This window comes from Saccopteryx bilineata, chromosome 3 (genome assembly GCF_036850765.1).
Source record: "Saccopteryx bilineata isolate mSacBil1 chromosome 3, mSacBil1_pri_phased_curated, whole genome shotgun sequence".
Taxonomy (NCBI): Eukaryota; Metazoa; Chordata; class Mammalia; order Chiroptera; family Emballonuridae; genus Saccopteryx; species Saccopteryx bilineata.
The window spans coordinates 9,128,662-9,142,354 of NC_089492.1; positions in this window are offsets into that span (position 1 = coordinate 9,128,662).

Genomic DNA, 13,693 nt, shown 5'->3' on the forward strand with positions numbered 1-13,693 from the left:
AGATGAGCTAAAAAAGAATTCGACTCTCTCATTTGTTTTGTGCTGAAGCCATCCATTCCTGTGGGACCCCTGAATCCACCCCGGGGCAGGAGCCCAGCAGAGATAAAGTGTGTGTTTGTGTGTGTGTGTGAGTGTGTGTGTGTGTGTGTGTAGCAGAGATTGAACCCTTGTGAATGGTCACTTCTGGTTTTCTTTGCAGTGGAATGTGTATGAAACGGACTTTCATTTATGAAAGACAAAACTTCAGGTGACGAAAGTGTGATGGGTTCCCCCGCAAGTTTCTATTTTGCACAGCTGAAATTCCACGATCACCTTTGCATTTTTTGCCGTTTTTGTGCGCTGGACTCTGGTCTACAGGGCTGAGGGTGCTGGTGGAGGGGAATGTGGGGCTCAGGGACCAAGAGCAGAGTGGAAAGAAACCCTGTCTTCTGAGACTTACTCTTGGTTGGGGAATTATATTTCTCTTTTAGACCAAAAGGACGTCCATCCACTAAGTCTTATGTGTTTTCTGGGGTTGAGGAGGGGTCCTAACTGTAATTATCTGTGGAGCAGGGCAGAAGTACCCTGCTACCAAGGCCCTGATTCCTGTCCATAGGAAGTGAGGGTGGGATGGGTCAGGAAAGGGCAGGGATGGACCAGGATGGAGCAGGAATGGGTTAACCGAGAGAGGGGAGTAAGTTGAATGCAGAGCCCTCAGAACTGTTCCTAAAGAAAGCTGGAACCTGAGAAAGTGAGAGGACCATGTGCCTAGCCTGTGTTAGATTTCAGAAAGGATCCCTTTCACGACATAAGGCTTTACTAAGGGGGAACATGAGGCCTGCTGGGGAGGAAACTGAAAAGCTCAGAACAAAATTGGAGGTTCCCAAGCAATCCAGAAAACTGAGCTTAAATTCCAGATGTACTCTTTGCTCAGCTCTAATTTCAATCATTCCCTCACTCACTCCTCCTCTCTTTAAGAATGCATGCAACACCAATTTAGGGTTCTTAGCTCACCCTTCCTAAATTGTTGAGTCCCAGGTAGAGATCTGTGACATACACATGGGGTCCTGCTACTCAGGGATAAGGGCATAGCACCACACAAATACCAGTTTTTCTCACACTCTCTCTGTCCTTCTCTGTCTCTCTGTTCCTCTGTCTCTGTCTCTCTGTGTCTCTATCTCACACTGCTCCCTATAATATGCCCCTTTAACAATGAATGAAGAAACGGTTGTGCAGTCAATGACGTGCTGCAGTGACAATAGAGAGAATGAGACTGAAGTCTATGATATTGTGGAGGTCAGTGGTTCTGTTATAAGGTATCAAAAGCTAAAAACTTAACATTTTAGGAAGCTTAAAGAACACTTTATTAATTTGAGCTAGGCATACAGAAAGATTTTGTAAATGTGGTTTTTATGCTTTTGTGATTAGCATAAAACCAGGATGGCCGATGGCATTATATTATAAATGTAGAGGGAAAGGAGATTTGGATTCACTGACCCTCCCCCCCCTCACACACACACACTCACACCTATATGGAGGCTTGTGAATAGCTGGCCACATGAAGGAAGAGAAAGATTAAAATAAACTTTTTCTTATATTGATGGGCCATTTACAGGCATTTGCCCATGGAAACTACCCCTCCCCTTCTGAAAGCTGTAGTTAATGTATATATCTCAAAAGAAAGGAATAGTAAATGAACACTAGAAAATATAGGAATGTCTTTTGATATGTAAAGTGACATTTTTACTATTGTTTTACCTTGTAAGTTTTAATGTGTAGAAACGTCTTTTTATGAATCCTATAGACAAATGTTATAAACTTGTTAATGAATTCTGTCCCATCCCCCCTTCAGCCTTTTCCCAAACCTGTATAGGTAAAAACAAAGGGTATAAGTTTATGCCATGACATCTGGCTTTTCCCCCACTCATGTATAATTAAGGGTATATAACTAGCCCCTTGAACAGGAGTTGGGAACCTATGGCTCATGAGCCAGATGTGGCTCTTTTGATGGCTGCATCTGGCTTGCAGACAGATTTTTAATAAAAAAATAATAACGTTAAAAATATAAAACATTCTCATCTATTACAATCCATTCATTTTCTACTGCTCACGTTCATGGTTGCGGGTGGCTGAAGCCAATCACAGCTGTCCTCCAGGACAACACCAAATTTTTATTGGATAATGCGTAATGTACACGGGTCATTGTGAGGTCAGGAAGTAAACTTCCCTCCTCTTATCAAGTAGTCAGCTAACTACTTGCAGAAGCCCTTTTGATGAAGAAGGTGGCTAAAAGAAAAAAGATGAGGAGTATTGTACTTTTCAGCAGGAATGGACAGAGGAATTCGCTTTTGTGGAGAGAGCAGGTTCTGCAGTGTGTCTAATATGCAATGATAAAATTGCATCAATGAAATGGTCAAATATAAAGCGGCACTTTGACACACGCCATACTACATTTGCATCAAAATATCCAGCGGGGGACAGCAGGAGGAAAGCAGGTCAAGAGCTATTGTGCAGAGTGCAAGCTAGTCAGCAGCAACTCCATGTTTGGACTTGACAAGGTGACTGGAATTCAGCTAGCTTTGCTGATGCTTTAGCAATTGTGAGAAATGAAAAGCCATTCACAGATGGGAAGTATGCCAAAACATTCATGCTTGATGTTGCCAATGAACTTTTTGACGACTTTTTGGATAAAGACAAGATAATCAAATGAATAAAAGACATGCCTTTGTTGGCAAGAACTGTTCACGATCGTACCATCATGATGGCAAATCAAATTGAGGCAACACAAGTGAAAGACATAAATGTAGCACCATTCTTTTCTCTTGCTTTGGATGAGTCAACAGACGTAAGCCATTTATCCTAGTTCAGCGTGATTGCAAGGTATGCTGTCAGTGACATACTATGTAATGAAAGTCTTGCTGTTTTTTCTATGAAAGAGACAACAAGAGGGGAGAATTTATTCAAGTCTTTCACTGAGTTCACTAAAGAAAAAAATCTACCAATGGATAAACTTATTTCGGTGTGTACTGATGGTGCTCCGTGTATGGCGGGGGAAAAACAGAGAATTAGTAGCGTTTCTTCGTGAACATGAAAAGAGACCCATCCTAAGTTTTCACTGCATCCTACATCAGGAGGCGCTTTGTGCTCAGATGTGTGGCACGCAGCTTGGTGAGGTGATGTTGCTGGTCATTCGGGTGGTCAAATTTCTTGTTGCCCGAGCTTTAAATGATCGCCAGTTTAAAACACTGCTGGATGAAGTTGGGAATAATTATCCTAGTCTGCTTCTGCACAGCAATGTGTGTTGGTTTTCAAGAGGGAAGGTGCTCAGCCATTTTGCAGCTTGTCTGAGTGAAATTCAGACTTTTCTTGAAATGAAAAACGTCGAGCATCCTGAGTTAGCTAACACTCAGTGGCTCCTGAAGTTCTACTATCTCGTGGACATGACTTAACATCTGAACCAGTTCAATGTGAAAATGCAAGGCATTGGAAATACAGTCTTATCCCTTCAACAAGCAGTGTTTGCATTTGAAAACAAGCTGAAACTTTTCATCATTAACATTGACACAGGTCATTTACTACACTTTGAAAAACTGGGAGAGTTTAGAGATGCATGCACAGCAAGTGACCCTGCTTAAAATCTAGATCTCCAGCAGCTAGCAGGCTTCACATCTAATCTCCTGCAGTCATTCAAAGCGTGCTTTAAAGAATTTCCTGAGCGCACTCGCCTTTTTAAGTTCGTCACCCATCCACGCGAGTGTGCAGTGGACAGCACCAACCTGAATTATATCCCTGGTGTCTCTGTCAGAGATTTTGAGCTACAAGCTGCTGACCTGAAGGCCTCAGACATGTTGGTGAATAAGTTCAAGTCACTGAATGAAGATTTGGAAAGACTTGCACGATGGCAAGCAGAGTTGGGGAGCAAACACAAGTGGGGAGAAATGGAAAAACTTCAACCCTCAGACCATCTGATTGTCAAAACTTAGAATGAGCTTCCGTCACATACCACACACTGCAGCATGTGAGTATTGCTGTACTGACAATGTTTGGCTCTACGTATGCATGTGAGCAGTCTTTCTCACATCTAAAGAATGTTAAGGGGGAGTGACGTCAGAGAAATGGTGCTGTGAGGAGTGCTCCCGATACCTCTCCCCAAAATTTCAACAAGATATACAACCAGAAACAGAAAAATCTATCCCTGGAGCATCTGGAAGTCCCACACACTGAACAAGAAGTTATGATTGTGTGAAAAGTTGGCTAAATATATAATCAACCCTGAAGAAAATAAGACAAAGAACGGAACACTCCTCCTTCCTTACTATCCTGAGCAAGGGATGCTTTCACTTGGAACTGAGAGAGAGTGGGGGCTGATGGTGTGGAGGGAACTGGGCTGGAGCACAGATGTTCAATCCAAGAAAAGAGTGTGCCCACAAGGATTCAGCCCACATGAGCTGACACCGGCTCCAGACCCCAGCAAAGGTGGGCGAGCAGCGGCTGCCATTACCCCCAATATCCTGGTAGGTGAGCATGGACAGTGTGTGAGAGGTTCCTCCTAGCACCCCAGGCATGGGCACCCGTGTCCCTGGATGGAGCGGCAGGGTCAGAGACTTCTGTGTGGGCTGTGACCAGAGTCTCTGTCTAATCCCTGCTCCCCGAACAGCAGTGTGGGGAGTGTGCAAAAGCGAAATTCCCTATGCCTCGACTTATCTGGGCCAGTGGGGCACCTCACCCAGACATCCAGGCTAACATCCTGGGGAAGAAAAAATACAGAAGTGCTAGGGGAAGGGGCATGCAAGCAGCTTGCAAACTGTCTCTGGAGCAGATCTGCAGATCCAATCACTGAAATTAGCTTAACCCACAGACTGCTCAATGCCCAACTGGCTTACACGGTTCTAGTTGACAAGGTCTCTCTCAGATCAGCGATCTAAGATAAGAGACATGATATTTTTTAGTGCCTCTTGCTATGCACGTAGGGGCGGGGGCAACTTTCTGTCAGCCAATACAGGGTGAAAAACACATTCCCACAGAACAAATCTCAGAGAACACTGCAGAAGCTAGACAGGCTAGGCTGTAGGCTTTTTTTTAACAAGGAAGAAGACTGCAGAAAACAATCCCATGGAATGCTAAGGCTAATTTAACTAGATGTACCTGGGGAACTGAACAGAAGTCAACATGCCCCCCTACCAGCTTAAGTTGGTGGCTCTGGTTGGCAGAGCTTTTATACTCAGGGCTGTGCACTAAAATGAGGGACTTGGCAGCTTTTAAGACCTCCTGTTCTGCAGGCAGTGACTAGGGCATCTTCTTCCCAGCCAATACAGGATACAAAGTGCAAAAAACCTGGGGAAAGTGGTCCCACAGAGTGCTGAGGCATACAGGACATCCCTAGAGGCTCATAGAAAGGTACCTTGAGAGCAATTGGCTCTCAGCCCAGCCTGATTATGCTGGTGGCTCTGACTGACAGAGCCTTACTCAGAACCCTGCACTGAATGGGGATAGAGTGGGGATTTGCCAGCTCTTTGAGCCTTTTAATCTCCAGGCAGTGGCAGGAGCAATCTCATAGCTTGATTATCAGGCTGCTAATTCAGGAAGGAGAGACTTGGCTCCAGAAAAATGGACTCTCCCATTGTTGGAGCTTGCAAATGCTAACAAGCCCTGACTACCAACGAGACTGAGGCCTAATATATGACATCACCATAGAGACACATCAACTGCAAATCTCTACCTAAGCATGCCACAGTGGCAGAGCCTGGGGTACAGAGGCACTGACCAGGAAGAGGGAGAGGAAAGAAAAAGGAAGAAGAGAACCTCTCAAAATCAAGGAAAATCCACAGTCTTTATAACTTTTTCCACTTTATTTTTATTTCTTTCATCTTCTTAACTTTATTTTTTTTCTTCTTCTACCTTGGCCCTTTTATTCTCTGCTTGTCTTATTCTTTTCTCTTCATCTTGAACTACATTACCCATAAGTGTTACATTTCCCATTTTTTTTCTTTCCTTTTTTCTTTCTCTCTATGAGGATTACACTCCAAAACCCTTAACTCTCTCCTTTTTTTTCTTTTTCTTATTTCCCTTTTTCTTTTTTCTCCCTGTTTCTTAGTTTCTTCTTTTTTTCTTTACTTTTCCTCTCATTCAATCCTCACTCACAAACAAATTATTTTGTTTTGGATTTAAATTTTTTCTTTGTGGCATTTTGTGTGCTTTTTACTTCTCTTTTTAACTCATTATATTCTCCCCAACCCCAGCTCTCCATTTTATCTAGTTTTAATTCCACTTAATACAGTAATACTTTTTCTTTTTCTTGTTTTTCTCTTATCCCTTTCACTATATTTCTTAGTCAACCATCATTTACAAACAAATTATTTTATTCTTGATCCAAATTTTTTCCTTTTTTGCATTTTGTGGGTCCCTACCTCCTTTTTGCCCCTTTATCACTTCTCCCCAACTCAGGCCCTTTGTTATAGGTAGTTTTTGTTCCATTTAGCATAATATAATTATCAGTTTTTCACAGTATTTTTTCAGAGAGGGAAAGAAAAAAGAAAAAAGAAAATATTTAATTATTTTTTATTGTTGTCTTTTTTTAAACTTTTTTAAATCTTACTTTTATTAATTTTAATGCAGTGACATTGATTAATCAGGGTACATATGTTCCGAGAAAACATCTCCAGATTATTTTGACCTTTGATTATGCTGCATACCCCTCACTCAAAGTCAAATCGTCCTCCGTCACCTTCTATCTGGTTTTCTTTGTGCCCCTACCCTCCCCCACCCCTCCATCTCCTTCCTTGCCCCCTCCCCACCCCTCCACCCCACTCTCTGTTACCATCACATTCTTGTCATGTCTCTGAGTCTCATTTTTATGTCCCATCTATGCATGGGTTCATATAGTTCTTAGTTTTTCTGATTTACTTATTTCACCCGTATAATGTTATCAAGGTCCATCCATGTTATTGTAAATGATCCGATGTCATCATTTCTTATGACTGAGTAGTATTTCATAGTATATATGTACCAAAGCTTTTTAATCCACTCATCCTCTGAGGGACACTTGGGCTGTTTCCAGATCTTCGCTATTGTGAACAATGCTGCTATAAACATGGGGGTGCATTTCTCCTTCTGGAACCATTCTATGGTGTCCTTGGGGTATATCCTAAAAGTGGGATGGCTGGGTCAAAAGGCAGTTCGATTTTCAATTTTTTGAGGAATCTCCATATTGTTTTCCCCAGAGGCTGCACCAGTCTGCATTCCCACCAGCAGTGCAGGAGGGTTCCCTTTTCTCCACATCCTCACCAGCACTTATTCTGTGTTGTTTTGTTGATGAGCACCATTCTGACCGGAAGAGGCCTCACACTGAGGAATCTGCTGTGCGGATTCTGCAGTGTAAAAGATCTACCTCCTATAGAAGTCTATTGGGGGTGGCGGATTCCACCTTTGGAATTTTTCTGCTCTAGGAAAAGTTCTAGTGTGCAAAACATTAAGCAACATGCTGTATATTTGAGAGGAATCTGCTGCAGTCTCCCATTGACTTGAATAGGAGAGGAAAAAATGTGTCGGAAACTGTCATTTCTCCGCCTCTTATTGAAATCAAAAGGAGGCTACCGCGGATTGTGTGGTAACCCGAGATTCTTGGGAGCTCTCTTCCACAAAATCCGCTGCATTCCCAATGAAATCAATAGGAGGCGGATTCAAAGCCAGAAACTGCTGATTTAAGTAGTTTCCTCATTCAGAATATGGGAAAATAGTGGGAGAGATGGGAGATAATTATACATTGGGGAATAGTGTGAACTACATCTTATAGTGGTCTCTTATAGTATAAGACCTATGTAGTTCACACTGTGTAAATGTATGGTGTTTTGTGTAAGTGTAAGCTGATTTGTGTACTGTGTAATGATTACACACAAAGCACCCTACACTTACACAGTATTGTGTGTATGGTGTGTGTACTGTTTTTACATTATTAACCTTTTTTACACCAGCAGGCTGTCTTGCAGGCTCTCTTGGCTCTCCGCTTCTTGCCTCTCCGCCTCCTAGGCTTCTGTCCTCTGGCGCTTGCTGCACCTGCCCACTGATGACGTCAGCAAGCGCCGGACACACATAATGCGCTGCTATGGACGAGCAGCCATGCTACTATGGACTGTGGAGCGTTTCCCCAGCTTTCCCCGCTCCTTAGGCCCCGGACGGATGATGCAATCACGTCTGCGCATGACCGCAGGCATTCAGTTTGGAACGCACGTCCATAACGGCGGGCGTTCAAGCTGAATAGCGCTGCTGCAGACAGTAGCGTGGCTTTTCAGTGGCTAAAGCCATCAGAAATATGTATTTTCCGATGGCTTTAGGCGACCCCTGTGTTTTGGTCGTTCTACCCCCGCCAGGGTCACAACCCACAGGTTGAGGACCTCTGTGTCCTTTAATCTGCTGTTTCTTTGTTAATTTTTTTTCTTAAGGATCTATCTAGTGATGTTAGTGGGGTATTAAAATCCCCTACTATTATAGTGTTGTTGATCTTGCTCTTTATATCCATCAAAGTCTGCTTTATATATTTAGGTGCTTCTATATTAGGTGCGTAGATATTTATAATAGTTATATCTTCCTGTTGGATTGCTCCCTTTATCATTATGTAGTGGCCTTCTTTATCTCTTACTATATTCTTTGTTTTAAAGTCCACTCTGTCTGATATAAGTATTGCTACTCCAGCTCTTTTTTCATTTCCATTTGCATGAAATGTTTTTTTTTCCATCCTTTTACCTTCAACCTATGTGCATCTTTTGTTTTAAGGTGTGTCTCTTGTAGACAGCATATGTATAGCTAGGAATATGATAGCTAGGAATTTTTAAAATTTCTTCTTTGATCTAATTCTTAATCCATTCATTACTTAACAACCTGCTATTTAGTTTCCACGTGTTTGAGAATTTTTGAGCTTTTCTGTTGTGGTTCATTTCTAGTTTCATGCCATTGTGATCAGAGAAAGTGCTTGATATGATTTCAATCTTCTTAAATTTGTTGAGATCACTTTTGTGCCCTAATGTGGTCTATCCTAGAGAATGTACCATGAGCACTTGAAAAGAATGTATATTCTGCTGCTTTAGGGTGAAAGGTTCTTAGGATATCTATTAAATCGAGTTGATTCATGTGTTCTTTAAGTCTGCTGTTTCTTTGTGAATTTTCTTTCTTGAGAATCTATCTAGTTATGATAATGGGGTATTGAAATCCCCTACTATTATAGTATTGCTGTTGATCTTGCCCTTTAAATCCATCAAAGTCTGCTTTATATATTTAGGTGCTCCTATATTAGGTGCATAGATATTTATAATAGTTATATCTTCCTTTTGGATTACTCCCTTTATTATTAGTTAGTGGCCTTCTTTATCTCTTACTATATCCTTTGTTTTAAAGTCCATTTTGTCTGATATAAGTATTGCTACCCCAGCTTTTTCTTCATTTCCATTTGCATGAAATGTTTTTTTTTCCATTCTTTTACCTTCAATCTATGTGCATCTTTTGTTTTAAGGTGTGTCTCTTGTAGACAGCATATGTACGGGTTTTGTTTTCTTATCCATGCAGCTACCCTATGTCTTTTGATTGGATCATTTAATCCATTTACATTTAAAGTTATTATTGATATGTAGTTGTTTATTGCCATTTTATTCTTTAAAGCTGTATTCCTCTTTCGCTATATTCTTTTCCCACTTTGATCTGTTTACACCATGCCCCTTAACATTTCCTGCAGCATTGGTTTGGTTGTAATGAATTCCTTGAGTTTTTTTTTTGTCTGGGAAACTTTTTATTTCTCCTTCAATTTTAAATGATAGGCTTGCTGGATAAAGTAGTCTTGGTTGTAGGTTCTTGTTCTGCATTACTTTAAATATTTCTTGCCATTCCCATCTGGCTTCAAGTGTTTCTGTTGAGAAGTCTGATGTCATCCTTATGGGGGCTCCTTTGTAGGTGATAGCCTTTTTTTCTCTAGCAGCTTTTAATATTTTCTCTTTATCACTTAGCTTTGGTATTTTAATTATGATGTGTCTTGGTGTAGGTTTCTTTGGGTTTCTTTTTAGTGGAGTTCTCTGTGCTTCTTGAATTTATGAGAGTTTCTCCTGCATTAATTTAGGGAGGTTTTCAGCTATGATATTATTGAACAAAGCCTCTATCCCTTGTTCTTTCTCTTCTTCTTCAGGAACCCCCATGATGCGGATGTTATTTCTCTTTATGTTGTCGCAGAGCTCTCTAAGAGTTTCCTCAGACTTTTTGAGTCTCTTTTCTTTTTTCTTCTCTGCTTTCATGCTTTCATTCCAGTTGTCCTTCAACTCACTGATTCGATCCTCAGCTCTATCCATCCTGTTTTTAATTCCTTCCATTGTGGTCTTCATTTCTGATATTGTATTTGTCATCTCCAACTGATTCTTTTTAAATATTTCAATATCCTTTTTAATACTTGCTATTTCTTTATTTAGGTGTTCGTGATGACCATCCATTGTTGTTCTATTATCCCTATGCATCTGTACAATCATTATTTTAAACTCCACGTTCGGAAGTTTATTTCCATATCACTCAGTTCATCTCCTGAAGGTTTCTCCTGGGGTTTCATTTGGATTGCACTTCTTTGTCTTCTCATTGTGCCTGGGTGTTTGGGTGTTTTATTTGTAGAGCTGGTTGAGTCTAAGCTTGGTGTTGTCTGCCTCTAGTTTTTACTTGGGTTGTTTCTAGGTCTTCTTGGGTTGGCATCAGCTATTATTTGTAATCCACTTTAGGATTTGGGCAGCTTTGAAGTCTTGATTTGTTTGTTTTCTTAACAAGTGATTGTCTTGTTTGCTGTTTTCAGAAGGGGGCTTATTTGAAACTGTATCCAGGAATGTGGTAGGTGTGACCTGAGGCTCTGAAGTGCTCTTCTGCCAGTTAATCTCTCTGGGGGTGGGTCGCTTTCTCAGCTTCAGTAGGGGGAGGTGTATCTCAGATCTCCATGGAGACCTGAGTTACTGCCCCTCCTCCCCACTTCTTGTTTTCAGCTGTGTCTTGTTGCGCTGATTGGAGCTGGAGAGATGTCTGTATCTCTGTGACCTGGAAGTACTTTTGTATTTTGCTTTGTGGAAGGATCAGCCCCTCCGCCAGTTATGGCCGGCTCCATCACTGAATGAGTCAGCTTTTCATGTCATAACCTATATTCCTCTCCCCCTCACCATCCATCTCTCTCTTTCTCCTTTCTTTTTGGAAGACAAGTGGGCCCTTTCAACGCACCTCATTCCCTGGTTGCCAGGCATGTGGCTGTGAGCAGTATTTACTGCTCTTTTCCTTGGAGTGAGAGCCCAGCCTCACCCCCCCTTCTCTGTTCCTGTAAGCAGGGGAGATTCAGGCGCTCCCTACCAGGTTTGTTGTGGCTTCTTCTTTGCTTCTTGGTTTTTCAAAGCTGTTCTTGTAGTCCAGATTTGGTTTTTTATGCTGATTGTTTATAATCCAGTTCGGTGGTGTGAGCTGGGAGTCTGTGTGTCAGCCTACTCCACTGCCATCTTCCCCTACCAGTCTTTATGTGGCTTTTTTTGGTGACTATTTGATTACAGACTGCTCTTCATTTAGTTCTAAGTTGAATTTCCAGGATCTCTGTTCTTAAATTTAGTTATAATCCCTGTTTGGTCCTGGAACATGGCAATTGGAACATTTGCCTACTTTGTCATCATCTTGGAATCTTGAAACCTAAGTCATTTTTTTTTAGATTAGAATAATTTTGATGCCCCGACTTTACCAAAACAGCACATTAAAATTTCTATAAGCCAATCTGGATTGTAAGCAGAAATGAGAACTCTGAGCCTTTTTTTTTTACTTTTTATTCTTTATTAATTCTCATTAGTGGTATCAACAAAATCACCTTCAGATGCCATTAAAGAAAATGAAATTGAATATTATGGATACAAAAGACAGAGATGTAACACAGATAGATGAGAAAAAATCTATAGAAAAAATTTTAATATATTGGAAATCCTAGAGTTAAATGACAGAGAATTTAAAATAGAAATCCTAAAAATACTCAGAGATATACAAGAAAACACAGAAAGACAATTTAGGGAGCTCAAAAAACAATTCAACAAACACAAAGAATATATTACCAAGGAAATTGAAACTATAAAAACAAATCAAACTGAGATGAAAAACTGAATTCATGAACTGAAAAATGAAGTAACAAGCTTAGATAATAGAACAGGCCAAATAGAAGAGAGGATTAGTGACATAGAAGAACGGCAACTTGGGGCACAACAGAGAGAAGAAGAGAGAGACTGAAGAATTAAAATAATGAGAAAGCCCTACAGGAACTATCTGACTCCATCAAAAAGAGTAATATAAAAATAACAGGTATATCAGAAGGAGAAAGAGAGAAAATGGAATAGAGAACATATTCAAACAAATAAGAGACGAGAACTTCCCAAGCCTGTGGAAAGAACTAAAGCCTCAAATTCAAGAAGCAAACAGAACACCGATGTATCTTAACCCCAAAAAACCTACTCCAAGGCACATTATAATGAAATTGACACAAACCAACAACAAAGAAAAAATTCTCAAGGCAGCCAGGGAAAGAAGAATACAACATATAAAGGAAGGCCTATTAGATTATCATCGGATTTCTCAATAGAAACTCTACAAGCTAGAAGAGAGTGGACCCCAATATTTAAAGTTCTGAAAGAGAGGAACTTCCAGCCAAGAACACTATAACCATCAAAGCTATCCTTCAAATATGAAGGAGAAATAAAAACATTCACAGATACAGAAAAGATGAGGGAATTTATCATCAGAAAACCCCCACTTCAGGAAACACTAAAGGGGGTTTTCCACCCAGATACAAAGAACGAAACAAAAGAAAACCACAAGTAAAAGCTCTACCAAGAACACAATAAAACCAAGTTTAAACTGTGACAACAAAAACAAAATAGGGGAGAGGATGAAGATTAACAGTAGCAAAGAATGATGGTGTACAAAAGCACTCATAAGATAGTGTACTACAATAAACATGGTAGGTACCATTTTCATTACTTAATGTTAACCACCCCTGAAAATACCACCAAAGATGCACATGTCTTGAAAACAGAAGTAACAGAAAAAAGAAGTATGGATTACAACCAAACAAAAACAAAAGAAAAAAATCAAACAAGGTATAAAACTAACAGAAAGCAATATATAAAATGGCAATAGGAAACCCCCAAGTGTCAATAATTACACTAAATGTAAATGTATTAAACTCACCAATAAAGAGACACAGAGTAGCAGAATGCATTAAAAAAGAAAATCCAACTGTATGCTCCCTACAAGAAACACATCAAAGCAACAAGGATAAAAACAAATTCAAAGTGAAAGGCTGAAAAACAATACTCCAAGCAAATAACATCCAAAAAAAAAGCAGGTGTAGCAATACTCATATCTAACAATGCTGACTATAAGACAGCAAAAGTAATCAGAGACAAAAATGGTCATTTTGTAATGATTAAGGAGACACTGAATCAAGAAGACATAATACTTCTTAATATATATGCACCAAACCAAGGAGCACCAAAATATATAAGACAGCTACTTACTGACCTAAAAACAAAAATTGACAAAAATACAGTCATACTTGGAGACCTCAACATGCCGCTGACAGCTCTAGATCGTTCATCCAAACAGAAAATCAATAAAGAAATATTGGCCTTAAACAAAACACTAGAGCAATTGGATATGATAGACATCTACAGGACATTTTATCCTG